Source organism: Pongo pygmaeus, chromosome 12 (assembly GCF_028885625.2).
Source record: "Pongo pygmaeus isolate AG05252 chromosome 12, NHGRI_mPonPyg2-v2.0_pri, whole genome shotgun sequence".
In the NCBI taxonomy this organism is placed as follows: Eukaryota; Metazoa; Chordata; class Mammalia; order Primates; family Hominidae; genus Pongo; species Pongo pygmaeus.
The window spans coordinates 63,465,836-63,479,680 of record NC_072385.2 but is presented as its reverse complement, the minus strand read 5'-3'; the positions used below and the strand labels follow the sequence as shown (position 1 = coordinate 63,479,680).

General features: G+C 44.0%; 1 protein-coding gene across 20 annotated transcripts in view; it reads right to left on the bottom strand.

The window, feature by feature from the left end:
* LOC134737792 (uncharacterized) overlaps window positions 1-13,845 on the bottom strand; it is a 126,569-nt gene that overhangs the window by 77,830 nt on the left and 34,894 nt on the right. For 6 of the 20 annotated variants that reach the window (XR_010123067.1, XR_010123070.1, XR_010123076.1 and 3 more), the window contains one exon: window positions 1,265-11,978. The exons of 12 other annotated variants lie outside the window; for them this stretch is intronic. The gene's annotated coding sequence lies outside the window, so the exon portion shown is untranslated. Of the gene's footprint in view, window positions 1-1,264; window positions 13,799-13,845 lie in introns of those variants that run through there. 2 more of the 20 variants (XR_010123062.1, XM_063648616.1) reach the window with 2 other exon arrangements.

The following is a 13,845-nucleotide window of genomic DNA, read 5'->3' as shown; positions in this document are numbered from 1 at the left end:
TTACCCAGGCAGAATTATGGGCTTGGAGTTGGTGTGCTAAGGGTAAAAAGGTGGCCAAGAATACTCACCAGGAAACACAGGCAGGGCCAGGTGACAGGCCCCAGTCCCCAGTCCCTCTGGAGCCAGAACCAGCACCTCCCAGTTTGCTTTACCCTTGTAGAGACTGTAATTTCCAGCAGGGCTAAAAATCACAAATGGCATACAGCCAGAGGGCAGGGCCAGGCTGTGTAAGCAAAAACCAGAGATGTGCCAGAGAAGTTCCGGATTTAGAACCCAAGCAATGAGAAGGAAGGGAGGTGAAGAGCCTCCTACAGTGGACCTATAAAGTAGGGGCCCTCTTTGGGCGAGATCCAGGTTGCCAGTAGGAAATCTCCCACCTCCATGAGCCTCCTCAATTGTTCCAGGGACTCTCAGCAGCCTGATCTTTTAGGAGGAGAGATCCAGTGACTGGGACTTAAGTGATACCAGCTTACCAGTTCTGAAAACACTCCTCTGTGGAATTATCAGCTAGTAGAGCAGAAAAGTCCTATGGTGCCTTCATTTCCTCCCTCTCACTATAAAATCTGAGCAATATGATTTGTTCCTAAACAACCCAGCAAAACTACAGTGTGAGGCTTGGGAAGACTGGTTTCACGCAGCTCAACATGCCTCAAGGAAAAAGATTCCACTAGTTCTTCACTCACTCACTCATTTACTCGACCATCATTTTCTGACTGCCCACAATGCACCAAGCACTGAGGTGCAAGATGCCTTGCAGGATTCTTAGCAGACACCAGTCTAGCAATTGCAGGAAAATTTCTGTTAACACTGACCCTGTTGATTCTGAACTCCTCATATGAGATAATTACATTTTGTGTTTATGCTATCTGAATGAGTCAGTTAAATAATTTAATCCCATAAGTATGACTGCCAGTTGGAAAACTGAAATGACTTAAGGGACTCTCGATTTTCTACTCATTAAAGCAGCTCCTCTCAGGATCTCTATCAGCTAGCAAATACATAAGTGGAGGTACCATGGAATTCCAAAAATAAACCTAATGACTTCACAAAATTTTTTTTTTTTTTTCATTTAACTAACTCAAGCACTTCTGTCACTGGTCTAAGTCAATATGCTTTTACTGTATTACTTTCAAAGAAATGAAGCCAGAATTCAATAAAGAAATGAGAAATGAACTTTGAGGCTGAATATCCGAGTTTGAATCCTAATTCTGCATTTTCAGATATTCAGCCTCAAAGTTCATTTCTCATTTCTCCACTCCCTGTCTCTTAGAGATGAATTTTTCAAGGTGGGGCAGACAGAGCAAAAGCTGCAGCCTGGAGCTAGGAGCAGTGAAGAGGTGGGCAGAAGAAGAGACACCCTGTTACTTGAACATGGTGGGTGGGCTGAAACCGGACAAAATTATTTTACCTTGGTGGGCTTGGTAATGAAGAGCCATTGTAGGCTCTTGAGCAGATAGTGGTGATAAAAGCAGTGATCAGGGCAGGTTTTATGGTGTAGCATGCAAAATGAATGAAGTAGAAAATGAGATTAGAGAAACCAGTTAGTAAGCTGTAATGGCAATACAAGTCTGAAATAATAAGGTAGCAACTAGGGTGGGTGGTGGGGTTATAAAGAAATGGATCAATCTAAAGACACTTTATAGAATAAGCGCTGATTTGACAGTCTCTCAGGCAGGAAGAGGAGAACAGAGTAACAAGTCACTGATAATGCCAAGGTGTTTGTCTACACCAAAATTGGAAGTGTACATATAAACAAAAAACAAAAAAAAAGTAATAATCTAAAACACACAGGATTCTGTTACCTAAGTCACTATAGTGTCACTTTCTAAAGTAATTTTTATTTTTTTCTGAGACAGGGACTCACTCTGTCACCCAGGCTGGAGTGCAGTGGCACGATCATGGCTCACTGCAGCCTCGAACTCCTAGGCTCAAGGGATCCTCCCACCTCAGCCTCCCAAAGTGCTGGGATTACAGGTGTGAGCCACTGAGCCCGGCCTAAAGTAATTTTTAAATGCTGTTGTGGCTGTTGTTTATGATTACTGCCCACTCCTACCTCTCCCCAGTCTCTACTCTTCAGGTTCTAATTGAGACCACACACTCCTCTCCAGTGTCTCTCAAGGAGATTTCTGGCAGGAAGGGAAGAACCAAAATACCACCTCCCCTCCAAGCCTGTCAAAGGTGCCAAATCTAGGGAGTCTCCACTCCCACCTATTGCTTCTACTTTAGAAGTAATTTTTTTCTCTAAATGGAAATCTCCAGCCTATAGAACATTTCCTCTTGGATGTACCTCTAGCTCTTCAAATTCAACTCCAGGAAACAAATTCATCTTACCCTTCTAGAGGAGCGGCTCCCCTTTCCAGTTAGCCCCATTTCCATCACGATAGGTAACCTTCCAATTTTGGTGCAGACGAACACCTTGGCATTATCAGTGACTTGTTACTGTTCTCCTCAAACTCCTGAGCTCAAGCAATCTGCCTGCCTCAACTTCCCAAAGTGCTGGGATTACAGGCATGAGTCTTGCTCTGTCACTCAGGCTGGGGCGCACTGGCGTGATCTCAGCTCACTGCAACCTCCGCCTCCTGTGTTCAGGCTGTTCTCGTGCCTCAGCCTCCTGAGCTACTGCTGGGACTACAGATGTGCACTACCACTCCTGGCTAATTTATTTTTGTAAAAACCTCCCAAAGTGTTGGGATTACAGGCATGAGGTACTGCACCTGGCTGAAATAGCCTTTTTCTATATGTTTTGTTAGTCACGTTTGAATTTATTCTTCTATGACTTTAGCCCATTTTTTGTGGTATTTGTTTTTTTTTCTATTAATGTGTAAAAGCTCTGTGTACATTAGAGATATGTTGAAAATTGTTTTTAACCAGTTTGTCATCTACTTTTGCTTATGCTGTTACTTTTTTTTTTTAGCTAATTCATCACACATTTTCCTTTATAGTTTCTGCCTTTAGTGCCATACTTCAAAAAAAAATTATCTTCTAGTACATTTATTACTTTAGTTTTTATGTAAAAACTTGTAATCCATTTAGAATTAATTTTGCTATATGGTGACAGAAATTTTTTTTCTCGTCAGCCAGCTGTCCTGTATCACTTGTCCTAACCTAACACTATCCTTTCCTGCTGAAACCTAGGTCTGTTTCTGGATTTTCTAATCTATTCTGAGCTCTCCTCCTTGACAAGAATCCTTCTGCCCAGTTGGACTAGTTTTTCATTTGTCCACAACAGGTTTTATGAAGGTTGCTGCTTTTATTGTTGCCTTTACCTAGAATATCCTCCTATTTTTCCTCCATAGATCCTTCAATGTAAAACCATTATGCAGGTAAGCAGTAAGTGCTATTCAAAACAAGAAATACCTTCAAAAGAGGGAAGATAATGGAAAAGTAAACATCAGAGGGTCTACATATTATTCTTTGTGTAGCTAAAGAAATGCATGAAGGCTGGGCAGAGTGGCTCATGCTTGCATTCCCAACACTTTGGGAGGCCAAGAAAGTTGAATCGCTTGAGGCCTGTGGCCAGTTCGAGACCAGCCTGGGCAACATACCAAGACCCTGTCACTAAAAAACAAAAAAAAATAGTAGCCAGGTGTGGTAGTAATCACCTGTAGTGCTAGCTACTACTCAGGAGGCTAAGGTGGGAGGATTGCCTGAGGCCAAGAGTTTGAGGTTACAATGAGCTATGACCACATCATAGCACTTCACTCCAGCCTTGGCAACAGAACAAAACCATGTCTCAAGGAAAAAAAAAAAAAAAAACGCGTATGAAACTCTTTATTCCCCCTTGGTAGGCTCTGGACACACAGACGTGAACCCAGAAGTGATCTGAGGAGGAAGAGTTTGAGAGAGTTAAATTGCTTGTAAAATAGAATGAGAGAAGTATTTGGAGTTCTAGTGGTAATATGCTAAGGAGAGTTTGCAGAGGAGAGAAAGATAAGATTATAAAAGACCAAGGCCAGCTGGGTGAGGTGGCTCACGCCTGTAACCCCAGCACTTTGGGAAGCCGAGGTGGGCGGATCACCTGAGGTTGGGAGTTCGAGACCAGCCTGACCAACATGGAGAAACCCTGTCTCTACTAAAAATACAAAAATTAGCCAGGCATAGTGGCACATGCCTGTAATCCCAGCTACTTGGGAGGCTGAGGTAGGAGAATCACTTGAACCTGTGAGGCAAAGGTTGCAGTGAGCCGAAATCGTGCCATTGCACTCCAGCCGGGGCAACAAGAGCAAAACTCCATCTCAAAAAAAAAAAAAAAAAAAAAAAAAACAAGGCCAACATATGTGAGTGATATGAATAATGACAAATCCCTGGTGGAGGGGTGGGCAAAAGTACTCTGAGGAACAGGAACAACCAGTATTAGAATTCAAGTTGCTTACTTTGTTGCAATGTTGAATTCTCTCCATTATCCCAAACCTTTGATAAAGTCTGCAACGCATATAAAGGCTTTAGCTGGGAGTTCTACATCTATATCAATGTGGATGGAAACAAGGTCAGTGTACTTGATCTAGTAAACCATCCATAACCTAAACAAATTCAATGGAAGCAAGAGCTCAAAATCAGAGCTCCTGGGAATTTGAAGAAATCTGAAGAAGGAATCAGAACAACTTGCTGTAAGTTGAAGAATGACATTTTGAGCCAAAACTTTAAGGAGAAGGATGACTCCAGAAGGCTGATGGGTTATACTAGGATGCTCAATCCTTAGACGCCTAAACCAGATTACATGAGGTTCCACAGTGATTTACAGAAACAGCCTGCAGGAAAGGTGCCAATTACTCTGCTTGCACAAGAAACAAACTGAGGATCATATGCCCCACCTCTTCTCCATTCTGCATGCTCCTAAAGAGGTCTTCTGGCCCCTACTGCACCTAAGGGTGGCCTTAGTCAACTCTCAAGTTTTCTCCCAAGGTTCTAGCCCTCAGATGCTTCCTCTCCAGAACTTCCGTTTTACTTAGAGTCTGAATCTCAGCTTAACCCTTAATTGTTCTTGAATAAGAAAGGAAAGAACCACATCCTGAACATCTTACATTACAACCGGAGCCTATTAAATTCTCAGTGGGGGAATAGAGAAACAGTAATGCAAAAGCATGTTAACAAATGATCCTAGACAATGATGCTCCTGAATCAAGGAAGTAAGGAGGAGAAGGAGGAGGTTTGGAATGGGGAAAGAGAATGGTGTGATGAATATAATTTGGCTTGAGACATGTTAAGATGCTTAAGAGCTATCCAGGTTACAATGCCAATAGTGTTTGGCTATTATGAGTAAGTAACTCAGAAGAGAGAGAAATCTAGGTGGAGGATGATGGTATTAAAGTACTTGATGTATTAGTGGTAGCTGAACCAATAAATATAGATGGCATCATCTAGAGACAGTATATAGAGGGAGTAGAGACAGTTGGACATAGTGGCACCCAACTATGTGATCTCAGCTACTCAGGGAGGCTGAGACAGGAAGATTGCTTGAGCTCAGGAGTTTGAGGCTGCAGTGAACTGTGATCACACCACCGCACTCTAGCCTGAGTGACAGAGCAAGACTTTGTCTCTTTATTTTTTTAATTTTTATTTATTTTGAGATGGAGTCTTGCTCTGTTGCCCAGGCCGGAGTGCAATGGCGTGATCTCAGCTCACTGCAACCTAAGACTTTCCCTAACAGCCTTCCTAAAGCTGTTAACAAGTTTTCCACAGTTAAAAGTCAATTAATACTTAGCAAATACCAGCTGGGCACGGTGGCTCACACCTGTAATCCCAGCACTTTGGGAGGCCAAGGCGGGTGGATCACGAGGTCAAAAGTTCAAGACCAGACTGGCCAAGATGGTGAAACTTTGTCTTTACTAAAAGTACAAAAATTAGCCAGGCGCAGTGGCAGGCACCTGTAATCCGAGCTACTCGGGAGGCTGAGGCAGGAGAATCACTTGAACCCAGGAGGCAGAGGTTTCAGTGAGCCGAGATCACGCCACTGTATTCCAGCCTGGGTGACAGAGTGAGACTCCCACTCAAAACTAAACTAAACTGAACTAAACTAAAATAATGTGGCAAATACCTGTAGACTGACCAAAGAAACTACAAGCTCTATTTAAGATCTTTGAATGCGCATTTCAAGCCCTCTTCCCACTTTCCTATAAGCGAGCTAACTCCCTGGTCTTCAGTTAAAACCACGGTCTTTCAGAAGAAGTGGCAAAAATGGACAAATGTCATAGGCTAAGGCCCCAAGGGTGGGGCTTGTGTATGGAGAATGCTGGTTACTGGATGTTCAAAGAACATACCTAAGGACATGGTCCATCCCTATCTAAGGTCATGGTCAAAGCTGAGCCTTTCCATCTAGTTTGTTTTATGATTAGCTAAACCAACTATCTGAGATCAGCCAACTAATGATCTCACTCACGACAATAAAGACACATACATGAGGGTCTCAAGAGGACCTAGTAATTTCTTCATCAGAAGTCTTAGAGATTTCTTTCAGGTGGTCTTTCCCTAGCTGTGCTGGCTGTGCTGTTTGGGAATGGCATGCAGGGGAAGTAATTGGCTTGCTCTTTGGTTACTAGTTATGCCAACTTCAATTTCTGGTACTTGGTCACCCACCCAGCCAGATTTAAATGGTGACCCACCTGTAACACCGCCCTGCCTACAGAGCATGAGCTTATCTCCATTCAAGGATTGAAAAAAAATTATAGTCTGGACTGCCTACAAGATATAGAAATTTAATAGGGAAAGGAGAAAATTTATGTCCTACTCATTCCATAAAAATGAGCTACATCCCATTTGGCACTGATCTCCATGTGTAACATCAAAATCCTGAACATGCAGTTAAACTTGAGACTGATGCTGAGATGAATATAGTCCCAGAGTAGAAGGAAGGGTGCTCAGGAGCACTCTAGAGAAATTCTGACAGAGGTCCAACCTAGGGAAGAGAGCCTCAGAGAAGCCCTCCTATCTTGTATCCAGAAGCCAGTGACGGCCATGGCCATGATGGTACCATTGCATTTACCACTTCCTTTTCCATTGGGAAGAAGAGGATTCAAAGTGGAAAAAAGAATGCAGAATTCTTCCTTCCTCCCTATTTTAGAGTTCCACTGCGGATTAGAGCTATCCTTATGCAGACACACAGGAAACAGTGATTATTACCTTCATCTGGAATTTCAGATGAAGGTAATAGTAACATTATCTTCATCTGGAATTACTCTATTTGATGTCCATTCCTTTGGGATAAAGATTCACTCTTTCCAAAACTGTATTCCACCAAACATATATTCTGTAAGATTTTAATAAATATTCCTTCAAAAAAAATGGATCTCTAGTTAAATACGTTTGAAAAATGTTATATATTCTATTTCCCTTTTGGGAGTTTTACAATGCATATTAAAAGCTCTCTTTGAGGTGGAGGCAGCTGGACAGCTAACACGAAATCCAGGGCAGGAGCTCAACAAAGCTAAGAGCCTTGTTCCAGAAGGCAGTGGGACAGACTAGCATGACATCTAATTAGCCCAAAGAGCATTAGGCGAAGTTCAAGGTGGTCAACACAGGGAGACCTGTGCATGGACAGAACTCTACCTACTAAAGCCTAGATGCAAGAAAAGGCTCTAGTATCGATAAGTGACCTGGCCAGGGAAAGTGTGGAAAGTCCCTGGTGAGGGACTGACAGCAGGGCTTTAGTTCTGGACAGGGTTAGGAAGTCCAGGCAGAGGAACAAGACAAACCTTGTACTTCTAGGTAAAAGCCAAAATAAAGGTGAGATGGAGGGAAAGCAGAAACTGATAGGCAGAGAGCTGTCATTCATGGCATAGAACACATGCCCAGGAGTTCCCTACTGGAGACACTGGCTCTAATAGCCTAGTGATCAGCAGATCCTGCTTTCCACTAGACCTTGTGTATGAGGCTGCAGGGGTTGAGGGGAGAGGAAACGGTGTAGGATGTTCAGAAATCTCAAGTAGTGCTGATTCCATTAAGGTAGCAGGTACAGACTTTGCCAAACTTTGGGGGATAGGAAGGACAGGCCATTCCTAGGCTGCCCACTAGAGAAATGTGTCCAAAAAAATTAGCTAGAACCCAAGAGGCCTCAGTGAAGCCAAAAGTCTGGATCAAAAATAAAGTGCTCTAGACTTAGGATAGGAATATGGACAGTGAAATTGAACCTCTGGGTGGAGGCATCTATAAACCCAATTGTAAGGATCTCAGAAAGGCACTGAGATTTGAGTTACCTCTGTAAAATACGCCCTTGGGGGAGAAAACACTGTGAAAATTCTAATCATAAAGGCAGTTAAGAGAACACTGGTGAATGAAAGATGATGCCAAGTTAATCAGGAAGGGTCTCTCTTTGGAAGAACTCAGGCCAAAAAAGTTGTATGCCTTCTTTGGGAGGCCAAGACAGGAGTATCACCTGAGGTCAGGAGTTCAAGACCAGCCTGGCCAACATGGTGAAACCCCATCTCTACTAAAAATACAAAAATTACCTGGGCGTGGTGGTGTGCGCCTCTAATCCCAGCTACTTGGGACACTAAGGCAGAAGAATCACTTGAACCTAGGAGGCGGAAGTTGCAGTGAGCCAAGATTGCTCTACTGCACTCCAGCCTGGGTGGCAGAGTGAGACTCTGTCTCATAAAAAAAAAAAAAAAAAAAAAAGTTGTATGTCTTAATCACAGGGACTATCTTTGCAGCTTCTGGATCAGCTATTTTGGCTCCACAAAATTAGTGGACAAGGGGGAACTGCACCTTTGCGTGGATACTCCAAGTGCTTTGTCATGGCTTTTGGCATGGCTTATTTTGCTTTCTGGTAAAGCTCTTAGCATAGCTCATTGGGAAATTGAGACCAGAAGTTGTCCGTGACCACCAGCCACGAAGGAAATGCCCTGCCCTTGTTGCCACTGGTGGCCTCTTTTGCGCCACCATTTTGCATCATTTCTCGGAAGCTGTGCCTCCCCCCTTCTAAGATCTGTGACAGTCTTGTCTGAGTACATCACAGTAAACCACAGACCCAAAGGTCCAGCACTCCTGGTTACATTATAGCTGTCAGCTGCTCTCCAGACAACACTGTGCCTCCATCCGAACATGCTGGTGGGCTATCTACTCAGCACACCCTCTTTTGGGGTCATGGGCCTCCATAACCAGCACGCTCAGCTGCTTGTCTTTTCTCAGACAAAACTGTAAAGGAAACCAAGTATTTCTTTAGGGACCCAGCATCTCTCTTCAAGGCCTTTATCTCAAACTCATTGGTGTCTCCTTCCTGTCCCTACACCTAGGGGCACAGTGCCTTCTCCTCTCTATCCCTTCCTCAGTCTGGTTCTCAGAAATCAATCTTATAAACTCATTCACACTTCCAGTTAACATGACCAAGATGTTCCACAATCAAAACCCTTCCTGGAGTCTCTTCATTTTTAACAGGGTCTCAAAGATTTAAATCAAGGAAAAGAAATTTCAGTTGTGGGATTCCAAGCAATAGCAAACAGCTAGGGCAAGTTTTTGAGGGGCAGGACACATTCTTGGTCCCCTGAAATTATACCACTTGACTGACCAGCTCTCTTTATTCCATCACCTGACACCTTCAAGCCATCTCTTCTGCTAGCCCAGGGGCCAGTATCCCTGGATGTGTGCCAGCACCCACTGCTATCTGGTCTCCCTTGGAAAAGGAAAAAAAGAGAGACACCTAATTTTTTTTTTTTTTTCTGAGACAGTTTCACTCTTGTTGCCCAGGCTAGAGTGCAATGACACGATCTGGGCTCACGGTAACCACCGCCTCCCGGATTCAGGTGATTCTCCTGCCACAGCCTCCCAAGTGGCTGGGATCACAGGCATGAGCCACCACACCCAGCTTATTTTGTATTTTTAGTACAGACGGGGTTTCTCCGTGTTGGTCAGGCTGGTCTCAAACTCTCAACCTCAGGTGATCCGCCCACCTCGGCCTCCCAAAGTGCTGGGATTACAAGCATGAGCCACCACGCCTGGCCGAGACACCTTTTATTTACTCAGTAATCATTCACTGCAGTAGTCACACAACAGGTGCCACCAGCTCCAGTACATGCAGTGAGGATACACCACACCCTCACCTCTGGCCCCATCACACCTGTGAGCCACATCAACAGATTTTATGTAGATGATAGGACAGAGCCACTTATGCAGTAAACCAATTACCAGTGGTGTTTTGACACGTGTGGCCTACACTGTGATGAAGAACAAAGGCTTTTTGAGATCCTCACCTACAGCCAATTGGTATCTTTCCCACATATGTTGCCGCAGCATCTCTATATATAGAATCTAGTATTCTATAAACAGAATGTTCTGGCTAAACACGTCCCAACAAGCAAAATCGCGAGGTGGGTAAAGATGGCATCTCATCACCCTTCTTTCTCCTACCCTCCTTTCCTAAATCTCACCAGGGACAGAAAAGCTCTGTGAAAACAGCATGGGCTTTGGCGTTGTACAGACTTGAGGAGAAATAAATCCTAGCTCAGCCTTTTTATTAGCTGTGTGACCTTGGGCAAGTTACATAACTTCTTTGACTTTCAGCTTGCCCATGTGCAAAAAATGGGAATACTTTATTGGTTTGTATTATAATTAAATAATGTATGAAAGCGTCTAATACATGCCTGGCTCTCAAGGGACACAAGTTTCTGTTATCCATCTAAATTATCATGTACCTGGTATCCTCAAGCTATCAAAGCCAAGGTGTGTGCCCCACACAAATATTCCTTTCCTTTCCTAAACCCTATTGAAGTTGCCATCCCCTCTAAGAGCTGATCTAATCACACTGTTAAAAGGAATGCAATTCTGATGAAATGAACTCAAGTAAAACATAAACAACATTGCTGGGTTTCTATATTAACTCTGGTGGGGGGGGGGGTTCTGCATTTAAAAAAGAAGCCTGGTTGGGAGGCCGAGATGTGTGGATCACTTGAGGTCAGGAGTTCGAGACAGCCTGGCCAACATGGTGAAACCCTGACTCTACTAAAAACACAAAAATTAGCCAGGCATGGTGGCACGCACCTATAATTCCAGCTACTTGGGAGGCTGAGGTGAGAGAATTGCTTAAACCCAGAGGCAGAGGTTGCAGTAAGCCGAGATCACACCACTGCACTCCAATCTGGGCAATAGAGCGAGACTCTAAAAAAGAAGCCTGGAAATTCGAATGAGAGGCAGGACGTGTAATGGTGAGGCTCTCCTAAAGGACAGAAGACCAGTGTTCACCTTTTCCCCTGCAAGCACAGCCTCTTTCACTCTCTCTGCAGAAGATGAGAAACCAATCAGAGCTACACAACATCAGCTCAGATTGCTGAATATCACACCTCAAATCAACAACAGGTCCAGAATAGAATTTGGAGCCTTGGCTACCCCTCCTGCTCTAGTCAGCACATGTCACTTCCTTACCCAGGAAGATGTGGTTTTTTTTTTTTTGTTTTTTGTTTTTTCCCTAGGAGGTTTCCAACATTATTTTAAACTCTTTGGACTCAAGCAACAGGATCTGACTATGGTCACAGCCTTGAAACAGTGTGTAGGAGGCCTGGACCTTACTTCTAGCATCACACCTTTCTTTAAATGGTCTCAACAAGGCCCAGATTAATACAGGTGGTAGAATGGACCTATGTCTTGACTTGTCTCTTAGTGATCCAGGAAGGAGGATCACAGAGAAATTTCTAGGCTTTCCACATACAGGATCACAGAAGCAGATTATTAAGGCTAAAATCAGCCTAAGTACAATCACCTGACACATGTGCTATGCTGACTATAAATCACAATTCAGCATGGGAGTTATTATTATTAGGTACTCTTTGGCAGTATGCATGTTCTCCTTTGACTTTCCTGGCAAGACCCTAGGGAGCCAAGGGCACTAGCTCAGGCTGGGGTCTGAGAAGCCAAACACCCCTGGGGGAGGGAGGGTGGTGGAAAAGGCTGGCTGGCAGCTTCAGCAAGTGGTATAAAGGGGAACTGAAGGTGAAGTCTAGGGTGAGGGAAGGACTGGTCCACGCAGGATTACTCAACAGCATGTGCTCAGGGAACTGGCAAAACAAGAACAACAACAACAAATATTTTAAGTTACTTTATATTTATGAAAGTGGTAACCATGGTAAAAATCAGAATTTTGCTGCATTTTCTTTATATTTTGCTAGGTTTCTTTATACTTGTTTTGCATTTACACTGTTTTTAAAATACATACGGAGGGATGAAAGTATGAGGAACATCATAATTTTTCTATTGCTTAAGACTATTAAACAAATTCTTAATCTGGCCCCTGACTTCAGGAAGAAGCAAGGAAAACCAAGAGTTTGAACTTTCCAGGTCAATATTCATTTCTTCATTCAATAAATATTCTTGAGGTGTTAGTAAGCATCAGGCCTTTGCTCAGTCCTGGGATACAGCAGCAAACAAAAGAGATGTGGTTCCTGGAGTTCAGTTTAGTGAGAGTGGGTAAGAACAAGAACAGGATCTAAAGCCAAAGGTCTATATTGGAAAACAGGCAAGATTCCACAGCCAGCAATTAAATGCCAACAGAAAAGCCCAGGGGCATGCAAGAAGCTATTCAGGAAGATGAGCTGGTTCAGAAAATGCTCTCATCCCCTCACTCACTTTGACAGGGGAGACAGCCACTGTGGTGGGTTGAATTCATCAATGTTAAGTGCCCTCACAGCCAATGCCACCATGAAACTGCCCGTTCTCTGTTCACAGCCATGTAACTATAAGCTATGTGCAAGATCTTGAAAGCTCCAAAGAAAAACACAAGATTTGAATTGTCTCCTGACAGAAATTCTAGAAGGTACAGCACGCCAGAAGTGGGAAGTATAAAACCAACTGCCAGAGGCAGCTGGGAGATCCTCCCCCGACATTGTCACTACACTTCTCTGACACTGCACGAAAAGTAAAAATAAAGACAGAATAGGAAAGGGAAAATAAAGGGGAGAGGGGAAGAGGGATTGGAGGTGAGATGGTCAGGCTACAGTCAGAAGCCTCCTGAGAGGAGTTTCTGATTTACAGTATGAAGCAGGCAAGACATGAAGAAAGGCTATGGCCTGGTGTATTAGAAAACGAGTCATAGGCCAGGTGTGGTGGCTCATGCCTGTAATCCCAGCACTTTGGGAGACTAAGGCAGGCGGATCACAAGGTCAAGAGATTGAGACCATCCTGGCCAACATGGTGAAATGCTGTCTCTACTAAAAGCACAAAAATTAGCTGGGCGTGGTGGCATGTGCCTGTAATCCCAGCTACTCAGAAGGCTGAGGCAGGAGAATTGCTTAAATCCGGGAGGCGGAGGTTGCAGTGAGCCGAGATCGCGCCACCGCACTCCAGCCTGGTGACAGAGCGAGACTCCGTCTCCAAAAAAAAAAAAAAAAAAAAAAAAGAGGCCAGGCATGGTGGCTCACCCCTGTAATCTCAGCACTTCGGGAGGCCGAGGCGGGCAGATCACGAGGTCAGGAGATCGAGACCATCCTGGCTAACAGTCAAACCCCATCTCTACTAAAAATACAAAAAATTAGCCGGGCGTGGTGGCAGGCGCCTGTAGTCCCAGCTACTTGGGAGGCTGAGGCAGAAGAACGGTGTGAACCCAGGAGGCAAAGGTTGCAGTGAGCTGAGATCGCGCCACTGCACTCCAACCTGGGGGACAGTGCGAAACTCTGTCTCAAAAGAAAACAAAAAAAGAAAAAAGAAAAACAAGTTATTCCAGCAGCTCAGCTCCATCACTGTCAGGAGGTGATGGCCATGGTAAAGGTAGACAGCCAACAACAGCAACAGCAGGAGGTATGGAATCTATGCACAGCCAGCACAGTAGAGGCCTACAGAGATCTCAAAGTATTTGACTTCTCTGGGCCTCAGTTTCCTTTATCTGAAAATGAAGATGGTAAGAGTGTACATTAATTACCTAGGACTGCC